Consider the following 19,086-nt stretch of genomic DNA (forward strand, 5'->3'; position numbering starts at 1 on the left):
TGTTGATGGAGATTGGTCCCTTCCCGATGAGAGGATCGTTGGTGATGATGATGGTGATGATTTCCCCCTCCCAGAGGGAAGTTTCCCCGGCATAACAGCTCCGCTGGAGCCCTAGATTGGTTCCACCAAGGTTCCACCTCATGGTGGCGGAGTCTCGTCCCGAAAGCTTGCTTATGATTTTTTCCAGGGTAAAAGACTTCATATAGCAGAAGATGGGCACCGGAGGGCCACCAGGGGGCCCAAGAGGCAGGGGGCGCACCCAGTAGGGGTGGGCGCGCCCCCACCCTCTTGGCCGGGGTGTGGGCCCCCTCTGGTACTTCTTTTGCTAAATAATTATCATCAATTCCAGAAATGACTTTCATGGAGTTTCAGGACTTTTGGAGCTGTGCAGAATAGGTTTCCAATATTTGCTCCTTTTCCAGCCCAGAATCCCAGCTGCCGGCATTCTCCCTCTTCATGTTAAACCTTGTAAAATAAGAGAGAATAGCCATAAGTATTGTGACATAACGTGTAATAACAACCCATAATGCAATAAAGATCGATATAAAAGCATGATGCAAAATGGACGTATCAACTCCCCCAAGCTTAGACCTTGCTTGTCCTCAAGCGGAAGCCGATATCGAAATGTATGTCCACATGTTTGGAGATAGAGGTGTCGATAAAAATAACGGACATGAGGGCATCATGATCATTCTTGTAACAGCAACATATATATATATATTGTCATATGATTTCTTATGCTCAAGTAACAATCTACTCACAATATCAAGTATGAATCAGAAACTTCATTGGGAACTAACAAACTATAATCTCAGTCATTGAAGCAATTGCAATTTATCATAACATCGACATGAGTCAAGAATGGAGCTTTTCAGCAAGTCCACATACTCAACTATCATATAGTCTTCCACAATTGCTAACACTCACGCAATACTTATGGTTCTGGAGTTTTAGTCGGACACAGAGAAAGATTGGGGCTTATAGTGTTGCCTCCCAATGTTTTACCTCAAGGGTAATGTCAACAATAATAGTTCATGCTAACTTACATCCAATTGGATATATATATATATATATATATATATATCAGGATCTTTCCAACACGAAGTGCTTGCCAAAGGATAAAATAAAAAGGGAAAGGTGAAGATCACCTTGACTCTTGCATAATGTAAAAGACATAAAGTAAAAGATAGGCCTTCGCAGAGGGAAGCAGAGGTTGTCATGTGCTTTTATGGTTGGATGCACAAAATCTTAATGCAAAAGAATGTCACTTTATATTGCCCCTTGTGATATGAACCTTTATTATGCAGCCCGTCGCTTTTATTACTTCCATATCACACGATCGTACAAAGCTTATTTTCTCTACACTAATAAGTCATATACATTTAGAGAGCAATTTTTATTGCCTGCAATATGACAACTTACTTGAAGGATCTTAATCAATCCATAGGTAGGTATGGTGGACTCTCATGGCAAAACTGGGTTTAAGGATATTTGGAAGCACAAGTAGTATCTCTCCTTGGTGTAGGGAATTTTGGCTAGCATGAGGGGGAAAGGCAAGCTCAACGTGTTGACGATCCATGACAATATACTTTAACTGAGATGTGAGAAAACATAACCCATTACGTTGTCTTCCTTGTCCAACATCAACTCTTTAGCATGTCATACTTTAATGAGTGCTCACAATCATAAAAGATGTCCAAGATAGTATATTTATATGTGAAAACCTCTCTTTCTTTATTACTTCCTATTAATTGCAAAGATGACCAAAACTATGTTTGCCAACTCCCAACAACTTTTAATCATCATACTCTTTATATTTGAAGTCATTACTATCCATAAGATCAATATGGTCTCTTTTATTTATTTCTATTCTTTCTATTTTCTCAAGATCATTGCAAGATAGCAAAGCCCTTGACTCAACACTAATCTTTATTATATATACCTCACAGACTCGATTACATGGAGGGATCACAAAGCAAAACTCAAAACTAAATCATACCAAAACTTTATTCTACTAGATCAAGATATTACCAAAAGGATCGAACTAAGTAAAATTGTAAAGATAGGAGTGTGATGGTGATACGATACCGGGGCACCTGCCCCAAGCTTGGCAGTTTGCCAAGGGGAGTGCCCATACCCATGTGATTATGTCCTCGGAGGTGGTGAAGAAGGAGTTGTTGATGATGTAGGCTTCTTCCTTAATTTGCGCTTGAGAATGGAATTTTGCTCCCTTGGATCATCGATCTCCTGCTCAAGGCTTAATATCCTTTTGCATAGTTCTTGTTTGTTTTCCTGCAAGAGACAAAAAGGGATAAACTCAATCTTGGGTTTCTTTGCCCTATCAAGGAGGCTTGACTTTTTGAACTCCACATGCATGTCCCCAGGTTGAGGTAAGGGGACTTCATCTTCATTTGAGCTCGTCTCCTCCTTTCCCTTAGGCTCGTAGTCTTCTTCTTCCTCAGTGGTCCAGCCACAATGCTCCAAGTCCCCGTAGACCTTAGGGTCTGCAAGGTAATCAGCCACATATCTTTCTCCCTCCGAATCTTGGGATGACATATTTCTCTAATCTGTGGCAGAAACAGCTCAAAACAAAGACAGAAGATGTTTGCGTGATATGGTGGTCAAAACCTTCGAGATATTATATAATGAATTTTTACCGACCAAAAGAAGTATAATGCAAGAAAAAGGAGTCAAGAGAGCACACGAGGTGCCCACGAGGCAGGGGGCGCACCCAGTAGGGTAAGGCATGCCCTCCACCCTTGTGGAGGCGTCGTGTCCTTCCCGCACTACTTCTTTCTTTCCTATTTTCTTAAATATTCCAAAACGGAGAAAAATTGCTATTAGAGTTGTTTTGCAGTCGGTTTACTTACCGTACCACATACCTTTTCCTTTTCGGAGTCTGAAACGTTCTGGAAAGTGTCCCTTATGTATTCCTCCGGGGTCACAGTTTCAATAATATTATTTTCAACATTTATAGGATTACCTGAGATATAATGTTTGATTCTTTGACCGTTAACCACCTTTGGATTTATGCCTTGGAAGTTGTTGATTTTTATGGCACCGGAATGATAGACCTCCTCGATTACATAAGGGCCTTCCCATTTGGAGAGAAGTTTTCCTGCAAAAAATCTTAAACGAGAGTTGAAAAGCGAAACATAATCACCTACGTTAAACTCACGCTTTTGTATCCTTTTTTCATGCCATCTTTTAACTTTTTCTTTAAACATTTTGGCATTCTCATATGCTTGGGTTCTCCATCCATCAAGTGAGCTAATATCAAATAACCTCTTCTCACCGGCAAGTTTGAAATCATAATTGAGCTCTTTAATAGCCCAATATGCCTTATGTTCTAGTTTGAGAGGTAAGTGACAAGATTTTCCATAAACCATTTTACATGGAGGCATACCCATAGGATTCTTGTATGTAGTTCTATAGGCCCATAATGCATCATCAAGTTTCTTGGACCAATTCTTTCTAGATCTATTAACAGTCTTTTGCAAAATTAATTTGAGCTCTCTGTTACTCAATTCTACTTGACCACTAGACTGTGGGTGATAAGGGGATGCAATTCTATGATTAACATCATACTTAGGAAGCATTTTATGAAAAGCACCATGAATAAAATGTGAACCACCATCAGTTATGAGATATCTAGGGACTCCAAACCTCGGAAAAATAACTTCTTTAGGCATCTTAATAGAGGTGTTATGATCAACACTACTAGTTGGAATAGCTTCTACCCACTTAGTAACGTAATCAACAGCAACTAAAATATATGTATATCCATTAGAGGCAGGAAAAGGTCTGATATAATCCGGTTCAATAACAAGAGAATAATTCATAGGCATTTCTTGACGTCTACTAATATTACCAATTCTCTGACATTCATCGCAAGACAAGACAAACTTACAGGCATCTTTGAAGAGAGTAGGCCAATAAAAACCAGATTGCAATACCTTATGTGCAGTTCTATCTCTAGCGTGGTGTCCTCCATATGGTTTGGAGTGACACTTGCGTAGGATCTGTTCCTGTTCATGCTCAGGGACACAACGTCTAATAACCCCATCTACTCCTTTATACAGGTGTGGGTCATCCCAGAAGTAATGTCTTAAATCATAAAAGAACGTTTTCTTTTGTTGGTATGTGAAACTAGGTGGTATAAATTTAGCAACAATGTAATTAGCATAATCAGCATACCATGGAGCAGTACGAGAAGAATTTATGACAGCTAATTGTTCATCAGGAAAGCTATCATCAATAGGTAGTGGGTCATCAAGAACATTCTCTAACTTAGACAAGTTGTCTGTAACGGGGTTCTCAGCTCCCTTTCTATTAATAATATGCAAATCAAATTCTTGTAGCAAGAGAACCCATCTAATAAGTCTAGGTTTAGCATCTTTCTTTTCCATAAGATATTTAATAGCAGCGTGATCAGTGTGGATAGTTACTTTTAAATTAACAATATAAGGTCTGAACTTAGCACAAGCAAATACAAAAGTGTCTAGAGTTTTACTAGCATATTGAATAACATTTAATTTCTTATCCACTCTTTGTCCTAGAATAGCCCCTACAGCATAATCGCTAGCATCACACATAATTTCAAAGCGTAAGTTCCAATCAGGTGGCTGAACAATAGGTGCAGTGATCAAAGCTTTCTTAAGTATTTCAAATGCTTCTACACAATCATCATCAAAGACAAAAGGAATATCTTTTTGTAATAGATTAGTCAGAGGCCTAGAGATTTTAGAAAAGTCCTTAATGAACCTCCGATAAAAACCAGCATGACCAAGGAAACTTCTTATACCTTTAATGTCCTTGGGACACATCATCTTTTCAATAGCATCAACTTTAGCTTTATCAACTTCAATACCTCTTTCGGAAATTTTATGCCCCAAGACAATGCCTTCATTAACCATAAAGTGGCACTTTTCCCAATTCAAAACAAGACTAGTATCTTTGCATCTCTGCAAAACTCGTCGAAGGTTGCTCAAGCAATCATCAAAAGAGGACCCATAAACGGAGAAAGCATCCATGAATAACTCACAAATCTTTTCACAAAAGTCAGAGAATATAGCCATCATGCATCTTTGAAAGGTAGCAAGTGCATTACATAAACCAAAAGGCATACATCTATAAGAAAAAGTACCAAAAGGGCAAGTAAAAGTAGTCTTTGCTTGATCATCCACTGACACAGGTATTTGAGAGAAACCAGAATAACCATCTAGAAAGTAGAAATGTGTATGTTTGGATAGTCTTTCTAGCATTTGATCAATAAAAGGTAAAGGGTAATGATCTTTCTTAGTAGCTTTATTTACTTTACGGGAATCAATTACCATCCTATAACCTGCAATAATTCTTTGTGGGGTCAATTCATCTTTATCATTAGGAACTACAGTAATACCTCTCTTCTTAGGGACACAATGGACATGGCTTACCCACTCACTATCAACAACGGGATAAATTATACCTGCCACAAGGAGATTTAGTATTTCCTTTCTTAGCACTTCTTTCATCTTAGGATTTAACCGTCGTTGATGATCTCTAACTGGTTTGGCGTCTTCGTCCAGCTTTATTTTTTGTTGGCATAGAGTGGACTAATGCCCGTAAGATCATCAAGAGTATATCCAATAGAAGCACGGTGCTTCTTCAGATTTTTCAATAATCTTTCCTCTTCCTGCTCTGAAAGGTTAGCACTAATAATAACAGGATATATCTTCTTTCCATCAAGGTAAGCATATTTAAGAGTATCGGGTAAAGGTTTGAGCTCAAACATGGGATCACCCTTGGGTCGAGGAGGATCCCCTAAGATTTCAACAGGCAAGTTGTGTTTCAAAATAGGGCCCTGTTTAAAGAATACTTCATCTATCTCCCTTCTTTCATTCATAAACATATCATTTTCATGGTCTAGCAAATATTGTTCTAAAGGATCAGTAGGAGGCACGGCAATAGAAGCAAGACCAATAATTTCATCCTTACTAGGAAATTCTTTATCATGGGGTTGTCTACGAAACTTAGCAAAATTAAACTCATGTTTCATATCCCCCAAGCCAATTGTAACAACATCCTTTTCACAATCAATCTTAGCATTAACAATATTCAAGAAGGGTCTACCAAATATAGTGGGACAAAAGTTATCTTGTGGGGAACCAAGAATAAGAAAATCAGTAGGATATTTAAGTTTCCCACACAAGACTTCAACATCTCTAACAATCCCAAATGGTGAAATAGTATCTCTATTGGCAAGCTTAGTAGTAACATCAATATCTTCTATTTCAGCGGGTGCGATATCATGCATAATTTCTTTATATAAGGAAATGGGTATTGCACTAGCACTAGCACCCATATCACATAAGCCATGATAACAATGATCTCCTATTTTAACAGAGATTCAGGTGTGCCTACAATTGGTCTATGTATCTTAGCATCGGGTCTAGCAATATTAGTAGCTTCCTCGCAGAAATAAATAACATTCCCATCAATATTATCAGCCAAGAGATCTTTAACCATAGCAATACTAGGTTCAACTTTAATTTTCTCAGCAGATGTATATGTTCTAGTATTACTTTTACGAACCACAGTTGAAGCTTTAGCATGATCCTTTATCCTAATAGGGAAATGTGGTTTCTCAACATAAGTAGTAGGAACAATAGGATCATTATAAGTGATAGTCTTTTCTTCAACTGTAACAGGTGCAACTACTTTTACTTCAGTGGGAGGATTATATTTAAACCACTTCTCCTTAGGGAGATCAACATGAGTAGCAAATGATTCACAGAAAGAAGCTACTATCTCAGAGTCAAGTCCATATTTAGTGCTAAATTCACGAAAAGCATCGGTATCCATAAAAGATTTAACACAATCAAACTTAGGTGTCATACCTGACTCCTTACCATCGTCGGAACCCCAATCTTCAGAGTTGCGTTTAATTCTTTCTAATAAATCCCACTTGAATTCAATAGTCTACATCATATAAGAGCCAGCACAAGAAGTATCGAGCATGGTGCGATCATTGAGAGAAAGCTGAGCATAAATTTTTTGAATAATCATTTCTCTTGAGAGCTCATGATTGGGGCATGAATATAACATTGACTTAAGCCTCCCCCAAGCTTGAGCGATGCTTTCTCCTTCGCAAGGCTAAAAATTATATATATAATTACGATCACGATGAACAAGATGCATAGGATAGAACTTCTGGTGAAATTCCAATTTCAATCATATATAGTCCCAAGATCCCGTATCATCACATAGCCTATACCATGTCAATGCGTCTCCCTTCAAAGATAAAGGGAAGACCTTCTTCGTAACAACATCATCGGGCATACCTGCAAGCTTAAATAATCCACAAACTTCATCCACATAGATAAGGTGTAAATCGGGATGCAATGTTCCATCTCCCGCAAAGGGATCAGCTAGCAGTTTCTCTACCATACCCAAAGGAATTTCAAAGTAAACATTTTCAGTAGGTTCAGTAGGTTGAGAGCAACTCTTTGCTCTACTGGGAGGGGTGAAGATACCCTGAACAAGCCCCTCAAAGGATTAGTTTCCATAGTAACAAGTGACAGAAAATTTCAGCACACTATATAAATGTTTCCTTGCCAAGTTCCACTCACCAAAGGCGCTTCACTCCCCAGCAACGGCGCCAGAAAAGAGTCTTGATGACCCAAAAGAATAGGGGATCTATCGTAGTCCTTTCAATAAGTAAGAGTGTTGAACCCAACGAGGAGCAGAAGGAAATGATAAGCAATTTTCAGTAAGGTATTCTCTACAAGCACTGAAATTGTAGGTAACAGATAGTTTTGTGATAAGATAATTTGTAAGGGTAACAAGGAATAAAAGTCAATAAGTTGCAGAAAGGTGGCCCATCCTTTTTGTAGCAAAGGAATAGCCTGGACAAGTTCTTATAATGAGAAAAGCGCTCCCAAGAACACATGGGAATTATCGTCAAGCTAGTTTTCATCACGCTCATATGATTCGTGTTCGTTACTTTGATAATTTGATATGTGGGTGGACCGGTGCTTGGGTACGGCCCATTCTTGGATAAGCATCCCACTTATGATTAACCCCTATTGCAAGTATCCGCAACTACAAAGGAAGTATTAAGGTAAACCTAACTATAGCATGAAACATATGGATCCAAATCAGCCCCTTACGAAGCAACGCATAAACTAGGGTTTAAGCTTCTGTCACTATAGCAACCCATCATCTACTTATTACTTCGCAATTCCTTCCTTTAGGCCCAAATAATTGTGAAGTGTTATGTAGTCGACGTTCACATAACACCACTAGAGGAGAGACAACATACAACTCATCAAAATATCAAACGAATACCAAATTCACATGACTACTAATAGCAGGACTTCACCCATGTCCCCAGGAACAAACGTAACTACTCACAAAGCATATTCATGTGCATAATTAGAGGGGTATTAATATGCATTAAGGATCTGAAGATATGATCTTCCACCAATTAAACCAACTAGCATCAACTACAAGGAGTAATCAACACAACTAGCAACCCACAGGTACCAATCTGAGGTTTTTGTACAAAGATTGGATACAGGAGATGAACTAGGGTTTGAGAGGAGATGGTGCTAGTGAAGATGTTGATGGAGATTGGCCCCCTCCCGATGAGAGGATCGTTGGTGATGATGATGGTGATGATTTCCCCCTCCCGGAGGGAAGTTTCCCCGGCAGAACAGCTCCGCCGGAGCCCTAGATTGGTTCCGCCAAGGTTCCACCTCATGGCGGCGGAGTCTCGTCCCGAAATCTTGCTTATGATTTTTTTCCAGGGTAAAAGACTTCATATAGCAGAAGATGGGCACCGGAGGGCCACCAGGGGGCCCATGAGGCAGGGGGCGCGCCCAGTAGGGGTGGGCGCGCCCCCCACCCTCGTGGCCAGGGTGTGGGCCCCCTCTGGTACATCTTTCGCTAAATAATTATCATAAATTCCAAAAATGACTTTCGTGGAGTTTTAGGACTTTTGGAGCTGTGCAGAATAGGTTTCCAATATTTGCTCCTTTTCCAGCCCAGAATCCCGGCTGTCGGCATTCTCCCTCTTCATGTTAAACCTTGTAAAATAAGAGAGAATAGCCATAAGTATTGTGACATAAGGTGTAATAACAGCCAATAATGCAATAAATATCGATATAAAAGCATGATGCAAAATGGACGTATCACGCTCCTCCACCGGCTACTGTTCAACTAGCCGTCTCCACTGAGTCCTGTTCAACCACCCCTCCATGGGCTAATGTTCAACCAGCCCTCCATCGGCTACTGTTCAACCAGCCCTCTGCGGGGTCCTATTCATCCAGCCCTCCATGGGGTCCTGTTCATCCAGCCCCCAATCAGCTCGATCGATCGGGGTCCTGTTCATCCAGCGGCAACACAACAGTGTCTTGTTCATCCAATCCCCACCGGGAACTGTTCATCCAAACCCCCTCTCGGTGTCAAAACCGGTGGATCTCGGGTAGGGGGTCCCGAACTGTGTGTCTAAGGCTAATGGTAACAGGAGGCAGGGGACACTATGTTTTACCCAGGTTCGGGCCCTCTCGATGGAGGTAATACCCTACTTTCTGCTTGATTGATCTTGATGATATGAGTATTACAAGCGTTGATCTACCACAAGATCATAGAGGCTAAACCCTAGAAGCTAGCCTATCATTATGATTGGTGTTGTCCTATGGACTAAACCCTCCGGTTTATATAGACACCGAAGGGGGCTAGGGTTACACAGAGTCAGTTACAGAGAAGGAGATCTATGTATCCGAATTGCCAAGCTTGCCTTCCACGCAAAGGAGAGTCCCATCCGGACACGGGACGAAGTCTTCAATCTTGTATATTCATAGTCCAACAGTCTGGCCAAAGTATATAGTTCGGCTGTCCAAGGACCCCTTAATCCAGGACTCCCTCAGTAGGCCTTGAACCAGGCTTCAATGACGATGAGTCTGGCGCGCAGATTGTCTTCGGCATTGCAAGGCGGGTTCCTTCTCCGAATACTCCATAGAAGATTTTGAACACGAGAATCGTGTCCGTCTCTGCAAAACAAATTCCACATACCACCGTAGAGAGCACAATATTCCACGGATCTAATCTGCCGACAATTTTTCATAGCGTGACGTCATAGCTTTGGCCCGGTCCTTACCTGAACCGTTTTCACCACCAGCCACTGCACATAATGCGAGGCAGTTTCCATGACACGTCTTGTCAAAGCAGAGATCGTGTCCCCTTATCGTGGGATTCTCATCAATACGGGCACGGGTAACCCAACCGCGCCATCAATCGTGGCGCTTGGGGAATAAGCGATTTTAATGGGCGAGTGGGGAGGCACATAGTTTCTACCGCTTTTATAAGGAGATAGGGATTCTCCTCTTTCACCCACACCTTCTTCTCCCTTTGCCCATCCATTCTCTCACGCTCGAGCTCCAACGCCCAAGTTCTCACCTTCTCCGTACATCCAAACATGTCCGGAGCGGGAGGCAAGTGGATGGCCTCCTCCGTCACGGAGGAGGACATTACGAAGCTTCAGGTGACCGGATACTTGGCCGCAGACATCGCACACTGGCTCCCTACCGCGGGGCAGATCATTCCGACTCCGGAACCCCACGAGAGGGTCGTGTTCCTCCCCCACTTCGTCCGCGGACTGGGATTCCCCCTCCACCCCTTTGTCCGAGGGCTCATGTTCTACTATGGGCTAGATTTTCATGATCTGGCCCCTAATTTCATCCTCAACATCTCGGCGTTCATCATCGTGTGCGAGGCTTTCCTCCGCATCAAGCCCCACTTCGGCATGTGGCTGAAGATCTTCAATGTGAAGCTGATACGTCTCCAACGTATCTATAATTTTTGATTGCTCCATGCTACTTTATCTACTGTTTTAGGCAATATTGGGCTTTATTATCCACTTTTATATTGTTTTTGGGACTAACCTATTAACCAGAGGCCCGGCCCAGATTTGCTGTTTTATGCCTATTTCAGTGTTTCGAGGAAAAGGAATATCAGACGGAGTCAAAACGGAACGAAATCAACTGGAGAAGTTATTTTTGGAAGGAAAGCCACCCGATGGACTTGGAGCCCATGTCAGGAGCCAAGGGAGGTGCTCAGGAGGGTGGGGGGCGCACCCACCCCCCTGGGCCCGCCCCCCTGCCTTGTGGGGCCCCCGAAGCTCCACCGACGTACCCCTTTCACCCATATATACCTACGTACCCTAAAACTTCCAGAACAGAAGATAGATCGGGAGTTCCACCGCCGCAAGCCTCTATAGCCACCAAAAATCAAATCGGGACCCGGTTCCGACACCCTGCCGGAGGGGGATCCCATCACCGGTGGCCATCTTCATCATCCCGGCGCTATCCATGACGAGGAGGGAGTAGTTCACCCTCAGGGCTGAGGGTATGTACCAGTAGCTATGTGTTTGATCTCTCTCTCTCTCCCTCTCTCGTGTTCTCTCTCGTGTTCCCTCTATGGCATGATCTTGATGTATCCCGAGCTTTGCTATTGTAGTTGGATCTTATGATGTTTCTCCCCCTCTACTCTCTTGTGATGAATTGAGTTTCCCCTTTGAAGTTATCTTATCGGATTGAGTCTTTATGAGAACACTTGATGTATGTCTTGCCGTGATTATCTGTGGTGACAATGGGATATCATGCGCCACTTGATGTATGTTTTGGTGACCAACTTGCGGGTTCCACCCATGAACCTACGCATAGGGGTTGGCACACATTCTTGACTCTCCGGTAGTAGCTTTGGGGCACTCTTTGAAGTACTTTTATGTTGGTTGGATGAATCTGAGATTGTGTGACGCATATCGTATAAGCATGCCCACGGATACTTGAGGTGACAATGGAGTATCTAGGTGACATTAGGGTTTTTGTCGATTTGTGTCTTAAGGTGTTATTCTAGTATGAACTCTATGATGGATTGAGCAGAAAGAATAGCTTTATGTTATTTTACTATGAACTCTTGAATAGATAGAACAGAAAGGATAACTTTGAGGTGGTTTCGTACCCTACCATAATCTCTACGTTTGTTCTCTGCTATTAGTGGCTTTGGAGTGACTCTTTGTTGCATGTTGAGGTCTTGTCATATTATCTATCTATGTTATTATTGTTGAGAGAACTTGCACTAGTGAAAGTATGAACCCTAGGCCTTGTTTCCTACCATTGCAATACCGTTTACACTCACTTTTATCGCTTGTTACCTTGCTGTTTTTATAATTTAAGATTACAAAAACCTTTATCTACTATCTATTTTGCACTTGTATCACCATCTCTTCGCCGAACTAGTGCAACTATACAATTTACCATTGTATTGGGTGTGTTGAGGACACAAGAGACTCTTTGTTATTTGGTTGCAGGGTTGTTTGAGAGAGACCATCTTCATCCTACGCCTCCTATGGATTGATAAACCTTAGGTCATCTACTTGAGGGAAATTTGCTACTGTCCTACAAACCTGTGCACTTGCAGGCCCAACAACGTCTACAAGAAGAAGGTTGTGTAGTAGACATCAAGCTCTTTTCTGGCACCGTTGCCGGGGAGGCTAGGTAAGTGAAGGTATATCTTTAGATCTTGCAATCGAATCTTTTTGTTTCTTGTTTTAGCACTAGTTTAGTTTATAAAAGAAAACTACAAAAAAATGGAGTTAAGTTTGTCTCATACACTTCGTCTTTTTAATATCTTTCGTGAGTATGATGAAAAGGAAAAAAAATTGGACACCGTTGCGACTGTTTACCGTCGGTCAGATCGTGTACGCATCGGGGTACTTTCCTGTTTCCCGAGCCACCGTCGGCTGTTGGGTCAAAATTTCTCACGAGACGTACACGGGACCGGGCCAACACCTTCGTGATGGCATAACGACGGGACATCCGAGGCAACGTTGGGAAAGGATGAGCGTACATCAACACGGGTGTTTTTCCTAAGAAAAATCACCCGTGTTCCGTACGCCCACCAGGAAGGACCCCTCCTCCCTGATGAAAAGGAAAATTGTGCTCAAGTGCCAGAAGAAGAAATCTATAAAATGTTTTGCACTAAATCTTTGAATGATGAGCATGATGGCAATGTTGTTAGTACGAATTCTTTGAATATCCATGATGCTAATGATGATTGCACTAGTTATGATGAAAATGTCTCCTATAAACATATCAATTTTTTTGGAGTGCATTGGGTTTGTAAGTACACACCAAATAGGGAAGATAGATATTGCAAGAGGCATAAGTACTTAGAAACCAAATTGTTGCAAGAAGAATTAGATGAATGTGCTCAAAGATTCAATATTTATAGTACTCCTTGTGAACTTTGCAATGAACATGGTCATTTAAAGCTCCAATGCTACTTGTTTCATGATCAAGTCGTGTCCAAATATTGTGATAGTTTGATTACCCTTGAACATCATAAAGAGCTTAGCCTTCTTTTGGGTTATGAAGAAATGAAACGTATAACTGAGGGTATTCCAAAATTAATCTTGATAAAATTCTTGATTTTGATCTAGAGAAAATTTATATGTATTTTGCGGAGAATTGCATTGAAAATCCTTATATTGCCAATTACATAAGGAAAAGAAAGCAAATGGAAGATGATGAGAACACTAATGAAAGGGAAGAGGCTTCCCAATCTCCTTGAGGGAGTCCTGGATTAGGGGGTGTCCGGCAGGCCGGACTAAGACCTTTGGCCGGACTCCCGAACTATGAAGATACAAGATTGAAGACTCCGTCCCATGTCTGGATGGGACTTTCCTTGGCGTGGAAGGCAAGCTTGGCGATACGATATGAAGATCTCCTCCCATTGTAACCGACTCTATGTAACCCTAGCCCTCTCCGGTGTCTATATAAACTAGAGAGTTTTAGTCTGTAGGACAAACAACAATCATACCATAGGCTAGATTCTAGGGTTTAGCCACTCCGATCTCGTGGTAGATCTACTCTTGTACTACCCATATCATCAATATTAATCAAGCAGGAGTAGGGTTTTACCTCCATCGAGAGGGCCCGAACCTGGGTAAAAACATCGTGTCCCTTGTCTCATGTTACCATCCGCCTAGACGCACAGTTCAGGACCCCCTACCCGAGATCCGCCGGTTTTGACACTGACATTGGTGCTTTCATTGAGAGTTCCTCTGTGTCGTCGCCTTTTAGGCCCGATGGCTTCTTCGCTCATTAATCGCGATGCGGTCTGGGATGAGACTTTTCTCCCCGGACAGATCTTCGTATTCGGCGGCTTCGCACTGCAGGCTGACTCGTTCGGCCATCTGGAGCAGATCGAGAGCTACGCCCCTGGCCATCAGGCCGGGTTTGGAAGCTTGAACTACACGGCCGACATCCGCGAGGACTTGATCTTCGATGGATTCGAGCCACAACCGGGCGTGCCGCACTGTCCTGATGGGCACGATTTGGCTCTGTCATCGTACAATGCCCAGAGCGCCGCTCAGGTGTCCGCTCCGACCATTAGCTCGGAGCCCACTATGCCAGTCGGGGACGGACAGTTAGACGCCACCCCGGAAACTGCAATCTCTACGGCGATAGAGCCGGATACCGGCCTAGTCCCTCGCAAGGCCCGTGACTCCGAGGTGCCGGACTCCGATCCGGACTCCGTAAATACCGCACCTCTCCCGGTCAAGCCCGATTGGGCTCCGGTCATGGAGTTCACCGCTGCAGACGTCTTTCAGCACTCGCCTTTTGGCGATATCCTGAATTCATTAAAATCTCTCTCTTTGTCAGGAGAGCCCTGGCCGAACTACGGCCAACACGGCTGGGATGCGGACGACGAAGAAATTCAAAGCCCACCCACCACCCACTTCGTAGCCACTGTCGACGATTTAACCGACATGCTAGACTTTGACTCCGAAGACATCGACGGCATGGACGCCGATGAAGGAGACGATCAAGAACCAGCACCTATAGGGAACTGGAAAGCCACCTCGTCATATGACATATACATGGTGGACACCCCTAAAGCGGGGGATGGCGAAGAGAATACGGAGGATGACCCCTCCAAGAAGCAGCCCATGTGCCGATGTCAGCGGCGCCGCTCTAAGTCCCACCAAAGCAAAAACGGAGATTCCGGCACTGGAGATAACAATACGCCAGACAGTGCCGAAGACAACCCCCTCCAGCAGGATTCAGTGCAGGAGAATGAAGGAGCCAGCCCTCATGAGAGAGCGGCCGACAAAGAGGATGAGGATGACAATTACATGCCTCCCTCCGAAGACGAGGCAAGCCTCGACGATGACGAATTCGTCGTGCCAGAGGATCCCGTCGAGCAAGAGTGTTTCAAACACAGACTCGTAGCCATGGCAAGCAGCCTCAAGAAGAAACAGCAGCATCTTAGAGCTGACCAAGACTTGCTAGCCGACAGATGGACCGAAGTCCTGGCGGCCGAAGAGTATAAACTAGAACGCCCATCCAAGAGCTACCCGAAGCGCAGGTTGCTTCCTCAACTTGAGGAGGAAGCAACTAAACCTACATCACCAGCGTACGATGCGCCCGATCGGCCACCTCGTGGCCGCAATAGAGAGGCCTTCAGGCCCTCGACCCAAGCCGCACCCCGACACCGCTCAAAACATACCAGAGTATGGGGAGACGCAACAGACCTGCAAGACATCTTGGAGAATAAGGCAAGGCAAACAAGATCGATCTACGGATCGCATGGGCCCCCCGCTTCACGTGACGCTACCCGTCACGCCGGACATAATAAGTATGGCCCGGCCGAATACAGCAGACCAAGCTCGTCCGAGCTGCGTCGCGATATAGCTCAGTACAGGGGCGCCGCACACCCAGTATGCTTCACATACGAAGTAATGGATCATCAAATCCCCGAGGGCTTCAAACCCGTAAACATCGAATCATACGATGGCACAACAGATCCTGCCGTATGGATCGAGGATTATCTCCTTCACATCCACATGGCCCGTGGCGACGATCTACATGCCATCAAATACCTCCCGCTCAAGCTTAAAGGACCAGCTCGACATTGGCTTAATAGCCTGCTAGCAGAGTCGATCAGTTGTTGGGAGGACCTGGAATCCGCATTCCTTGACAACTTCGAAGGCACGTACGTGCGACCACCAGACGCCGATGACCTAAGCCACATAATCCAGCAACCAGAGGAATCGGCCAGACAATTCTGGACACGGTTCCTGACCAAGAAAAACCAAATAGTCAATTGTCCGGACGCCGAGGCCCTCGCAGCCTTCAGGCACAACATCCGGGACGAATGGCTTGTCTGGCACCTAGGACAGGAAAAGCCGAAATCTATGGCAGCCCTCACGACACTCATGACCCGCTTCTGCGCGGTAGAAGACAGCTGGCTGGCTCGTAGCAATAACATAAGCAAGAGCCCCGGCAATTCGGATAACAAGGATAACAACGGCAGGTCACGCCGCAACAAGCATAAGCGCCGCATTAACGGTGACAATACTGAAGATACGACAGTCAATGCCGGATTCAGAGGCGCTAAACCGGGTCAGCGGAAGAAGCCATTCAAAAGAAACCCTCAGGGCCCATAAAGCTTAGACCGGATACTCGATCGCTCGTGCCAGCTACACGGCACCCCCGAACAGCCAGCCAATCACACCAATAGGGATTGTTGGGTGTTCGAGCAGGCAGGCAAGTTAAGTGCCGAGAACAGAGACAAGGGGCTACATAGCAATGACGAGGAGGGGCCCCGGCCGCCGAACAACAAAGGACAGAAGGGATTTCCCCCGATAGTTCAGACGGTGAACATGATATACGCAACCCACATCCCCAAAAGGGAGCGGAAGCGTGCTCTCAAGGACGTCTATGCATTGGAGCCAGTCGCCCCAAAGTTCAACCCATGGTCCTCCTGCCCGATCACCTTCGATCGAAGGTACCATCCCACCAGCATCCGTCATGGCGGATTCGCCGCACTGGTCCTAGACCCAATCATCGACGGATTTCACCTTACCAAAGTCCTAATGGACGGCGGCAGTAGCCTGAACCTGCTTTACCAGGACACAGTGCGCAAAATGGGCATCGATCCATCAAGGATTAAACCCACAAAGACAACCTTCAAAGGTGTCATACCAGGTGTAGACGCCAGCTGTACAGGCTCGGTTACACTCGAAGTGGTCTTCGGATCCCTGGATAACTTCCGGAGCGAGGAGTTAATCTTCGACATAGTCCCATTCCGCAGCGGCTATCATGCCCTGCTTGGACGAACCGCATTTGCAAAATTCAATGCGGTGCCGCACTACGCATATCTCAAACTCAAGATGCCCGGACCTCGTGGAGTCATCACGGTAAACGGAAACACCGAACGCTCTCTCCGAACAGAGGAGCACATGGCGGCCCTGGCAGCGGAAGTACAGAGTAGCCTCTCAAGGCAGTTCTCCAATCCAGGCGTCAAACGTCCGGACAACGTCAAGCGCGCTCGAAGTAATCTCCAACAAATCCGGCTGGCACGTTCCGAGCAAGCATAGCAGTGCGGCCCCAACCCCAGCCCCCGCCAAACGGCGATACTGGTACCACGCGTACATAATTACGCCTTAGAGATACCATGGGCATAAGGGGAGGGGCACAACAACGGCACGCCCAGAAGGCGGCTAAACCACACTAAGGGGCTCCCTATTTCACCGTTTTTCTTTTTACACACTTTCAGGACCCAACTATTCGGAAGGCCTGCCCGGCAATACACTAGCCGAAGCAACGATGCAACAGCCAGAGAGGGAGCATGCCACGTCAAAAGTCCAGGTGGTCTCTATAACGAGTTTTATACATGTTTTACTTACAATCCCGCAGCCTTCCCCTAGAGGGGAATATGCCAAATACCCACATCTCTTGTTTACCGTACTTCTTGTATCGTTCTGCTTTTGCAGCAGCCCTTTTCTAATAAACAATATATAGCTCTTACCTATTATTGTACTTATCTATTTTTATACAAATATGTTCAGTCATGACATTCTGCAGCCGTACACTTTAGTGCGGACAATACACTAGGGGCTTACAACACCCCATAACATGGTGTGAGAAGACCGAACACTCTCACGAGTGCGGCACCCCGAACTTATAGCACTATATGCATCGGCTCTGAATCATGTCTTTGGTCAATAGTTGGGTTTGCCCGGCTCCCATGTTTTGGTACCTTAGTTCCGCATTGTTGGCTAAGGTAACGCTGGGAGAACTACTGCGATTGTGCCCCAATTGAGCTGGTTAACACCTCAGTAGAGAAAGCTAAAACTGACTGTCATGATAGTGCAAGAGAACGGTCGGTGTTCGCGAGGTTTTTTCGAGTCCATAAAGACTTATGCCGCTTCGAGCGAGGAACCGTACTTATCCGGCCTAGGCGTGGAAAGCGCCCCGAACTCGGTCTTCCGAATACTAGGGGCTTCGCTGAAATTTAAAAATTATAGAATTCTATGGCTAAGTGAGAGTGATAAAGCATTATAAGTCCGACGGCCTGGTTCGTTGTGCTGAACGCCTCCCTAGATGGACCCAAGAATGGGAACAAGAGCGCTCAGGTTTATCCTGAACACCCCAGCACTCGTGGCATGGGGGTCGAAGCCGATGACTTGCATCTCTCAGATTTGATAAACGGCTGCACAGAAGGTAATATTTTAAATTAACAAGCGTTGCTTAATGCATATGAACAAAGCTTCAGCATACAGGATAACAAATGCGAGTTTGCTCAAATATTACATCTTTGGAGCACTCATCCACTATACGGCGGGCACCCTTCAGAACACCATTATAATACATCTCGGGCATACGATACTCCTTGCCCGGCGGTGGCACGTCCGTCAACAGCTTCTCTGCGTCTAGCTTGCCCCAGTGCACCTTAGCACGGGCTAGGGCCCGACGGGCACCTTCGATGCAAATGGAGCGCTTAATGACCTCAATCCACGGACACGCGTCCACCAGCCGCCGCACCAGACCGAAGTAGCTCCCAGGCATGACTTCTCCAGGCCACAGCCGGGCTATGAGGCCCTTCATGGCCTGTTCGGCCACCTTGTGGAGCTCGACCGGCTGCTTCAACTGGTCGCTCAGGGGCACCGGATGTTCGGCCTCAGCATACTGAGACCAGAATTTTTTTCCGTCGAGCTCCCCTCTTCGGCTCGGTAGTATGCCGCGGCATCAGACA

The sequence above is a fragment of the Triticum aestivum genome, chromosome 3B (genome assembly GCF_018294505.1).
Source record: "Triticum aestivum cultivar Chinese Spring chromosome 3B, IWGSC CS RefSeq v2.1, whole genome shotgun sequence".
Taxonomy (NCBI): domain Eukaryota; kingdom Viridiplantae; phylum Streptophyta; class Magnoliopsida; order Poales; family Poaceae; genus Triticum; species Triticum aestivum.